The sequence below is a fragment of the Anguilla rostrata genome, chromosome 7 (assembly GCF_018555375.3).
Source record: "Anguilla rostrata isolate EN2019 chromosome 7, ASM1855537v3, whole genome shotgun sequence".
Lineage (NCBI taxonomy): Eukaryota > Metazoa > Chordata > Actinopteri > Anguilliformes > Anguillidae > Anguilla > Anguilla rostrata.
In genome coordinates, this window is record NC_057939.1 from 29868564 (window position 1) to 29872294 (window position 3731).

Genomic DNA, 3731 nt, shown 5'->3' on the forward strand with positions numbered 1-3731 from the left:
TGAGAAGTAGTGGCATGTCCCTTACACTGTTAATGCGTTAGTGCTATAATAGCATATTCTCCTTATTTGGTAAAAAATAAATTAGCAAATGGGGTATTCTTTAAACAAAACCCAATGGATGCAGTCTAAATGATTAAGCTTGTCCTGAGAAATGGCGTTGTCTTTAATTAAATAATATGAACAAACTGAAGCAATTAAATTAGACTTATTTATGGTTGATATTAAGCAATTAAATGATGTTGGACTTAACTGCAAGTCCTTATGTCAATTTCCTCATTACGTTTAATATTAAGGCATCCAATCCACCTGTACCAGAGCCTAGACACTACTACAGCTAATCATTAAACCCTGAGGTCATTCCAAAGCTTATAAATATGCTTCTGGAGTCATTCCTCTCCAATGAAGAAAAGGCAGATGAAGTTGCACTAGACCAGTGGTGTCAAACTCGTGCCATGGAGGGTCGTGTGTATGCAGGTTTTCATTCCAACCAATTAATGCTGCCTTAATTGAGTCCAATTACTCATTCAGCCATATGCGTTTAACTGCATTGAAGCACAGAATATAAGAACATTTTTATTTAGACAATGCGGGTCACCATAGACGTCGGGTCACCATTGTGCACAAACCTGCATCCCTAATTCAGCAAATAATTTAACTAATTATATAATCAAGATCTGAGGCTGGAATGAAAACCTGCATACACACGGCCCTCCATGGCACGAGTTTGACACCACTGAACTAGACCAACTGACGAACCAATTAACTCTTACTCTTACAAACACACTTGATGTAGTTGCCCCTCTTAAAAGAAACCTTAATTGAAACAAATCACACTCCATGGTAAAATGACACCAATCAGGCCCTGAAGCAGCAATTGGAGCGAAAATGGCGGTCAACAAAACTAGAAGTATTTTGTCTTGCATAGAAAAATAGCCTTCTTCAGTATAAGCAAGCGCTTGCATCTGCTAGATCTGCCTTTTTCTCAAAACTAATTGAACAACATAAACAAAACCCAAAAATAATATTTAGTACTGTGGAAAAATTAACTAAAAAACTATCAATTATCCTTCCGATCATAGCAACAATGACTTTATGAACTTTCTCGATCAGAAAATTGAGGCTATTAGAGACAGATCTCCAAATTGTCTCCTCCATCATACATTACTTCTGTTAGTATAAATAAACAGCCCAGTGCATGGTTACAACAGGAAGATGTACAGACAGTGGCACTAAACTGTTTTACGCCCAATAGCATGGATGAGCTATCTGAACTAGTTATGTCCTCAAAACCGACTACCTGTCTGCTCAATCCCATTCCTTCAAATTGGGTTAAATAACTATTTCCTGTACTAGGCCAGCACATACTAAAAATCATTAACACATCCCTAGTAACAGGATATGTACCTGAGACACTAAAAGTGGCAATTATTAAGCCATTATTGAAGATCCTAAAAAATGGAAAACTATAGACCTATTTCAAACCTTCCATTTTTATCAAAATTACTGGAGAAAGCTGTTGCTAAGCAACTTAGTGCATACCTTAGCTCTAACGGTATCCTTGAAATATTCCAATCAGCGTTTAGACCCTAAAACAGCACAGAAACCACACTTAGGTTAATAATGATCTACTATTGTCAGCTGACAGTAACTCTGTGTCGGTTCTTGCACTCCTCGACCTGAGTGCAGCTTTTGATACAATAGATTATGGATTTCTACTGGACAGACTCCAGGCCTGTGTTGGACTTCATGGACAGGCACTCGCATGGTTTAGATCATACTTATGTGACAGGAAACAGTTTGTTAAATTAAAAGAAGAGTCCAGCTACTCAAAAATGAAATACCTTATTGCACAAGGATCGGTGTTAGGACCAGTACTTTTCTCACCACAGTCATGGTAAAAAAAGTACCCCCTCCTTCAATTCTATGTTTTTATTTATCAGGGCCTAAATAACAATTGTGTGATATTCACCAACTTCTATAAACAAAAAAATAACCTCAGGTGACAACAAAGAAACACAACAGATTTCAATATGTAGTCATTGTTTCCCAAAAGTAAACCAACATTCAGAAACCAGGTGGGAAAAAAAATAAGTACACCCTTCCTACTTCCACAATCATTAAGAGAGTAATTAGCAGCCAGGTGTTACTAATCAAATGCACAAGATTAGTTAATCATCAAGAAGTGAGAAGTGTGTCTACCTCTATAAAAGCAGAACTTTTGGCAGTTTGGTGTTCTGGAGCACTCAGGTGTGTGTCTACATCATGCCAAGAAAAAAGGACATGAGCCATGATCTCAAGAAGCAATTGTTGCTGCTCATCAATCTGGGAAGGGTTATAAGGCCATCTCCAAACAATTTGAAATTCACCATTCTACAGTGAGAAGGATTGTTTACAAATGAAGAGCCTTCAAGACAGTTGCCAATCTTCTCAGGAGTGGGCGTCCCAGCAAATTCAGTCCAAGGTCTGGCCGTTTAATGGTTAGAGATATAAAGAAAAACCCAAGAGCTGCATCACGTGACCTACAGGCCTCTGTAAGCACATTACATGTTTATGTTCATAACAGCACAATTAGAAAAAGACTGAACAAGTATGGCTGTCATGCAAGGGTGGTTAGGAAAAAGCCCCTTCTCTCCAAAAAGAATATGGCAGCACCACTTTGGTTTGCAAAATTGCATCTGAACAAACCACAAAAGTTCTGGAACAATATCCTTTGGACTGATGAGACCATGTAGGAAAATTTTGAGACTCCCCATGATTGAGATGATGTCACATGTTAAAGTTAGGGTATTCCCATCAATGTTGATCAGACTGTTTCCTCCAAACTCTCGATGCTGCATGATAAAAATATATCACATGTATAACTATATACTAATATAATCCATATGTAATCCAATAAACCTATATCAGTAGTTGCAGCTAAGCTTATGGAAACGCAAGAAACCACAGTATCCACTGTAGAAAAAAAAGCAAATGCAGAAGGCTTAAAAAAACCATACTTACTCAGCAGAAAATTATTGCCAAATAGAAGTACTAGAAGACTAATATTTTACAGTGACCCCTATGTAACCTGAATACAGTCGAAAATTACAGGAGGCTATAACTCTGTAACTTGTATGCTTAATGGAAAATTACAGAAGACTGTGACTTGTATGCATAATGGAAAATTACAGAGTAAAGACTGATATTTTTCTAAGGGAAAGTTGGGGTAACTTTCCACAATGATGATATCACCTAAGAACAGAAAATCATTGTGGTGCCAAGAAGGTCAGGTTGACCCAAGAGCAGGAAATTAAAATCATTATGGTGCCAAGAAGACCAGATGGCTGGTATTTTTTAGAAATGTGTTAAGGGGAGTTGTGGGGTACAATTTGTTTATAAAATGTATGCAAAACTGACAATCGAGGTTCAATTCGGCTGAATTGATCCGGCTTTGTGCAACTGTGCAATAAAGTCTAAACTTTCTGAAGAGCTTGCTGCTGTTGTGTCTTTTCCCTCGTGAAATTGTTTTCTACAGATTGGCGTTGAAGTCTGTCAACGACAGTGGAGATGTTTGGTCATCATGCACAACGCCATGTTTAGCGAAAACCAAACACAGCTGTGCATAAACGAATGCCCTCAAACATCAATGAACTGAATGTTGTAAAGAAGAGTGGGCCAAAATTTCTTCAAAACGATGTGAGAGACTGATAAACTCCTACAGAAAACGTTTACTTCAAGTTATTGTTGCTAAA

The 3731-nt window shown here is 37.7% G+C and overlaps 1 long non-coding RNA gene across 1 annotated transcript; it reads right to left on the reverse strand.

Moving 5' to 3' along the window:
• Nucleotides 1-2785: 2785 nt before the first annotated feature.
• LOC135258604 (uncharacterized) lies at nt 2786-3487 on the reverse strand. The gene is made up of 2 exons (XR_010331034.1): nt 3110-3487; nt 2786-3067 (listed from the first exon to the last, which is right to left on the reverse strand). It is a non-coding gene; the product is annotated as an uncharacterized LOC135258604 (long non-coding RNA).
• Between the last annotated feature and the right edge of the window lie 244 nt (nt 3488-3731).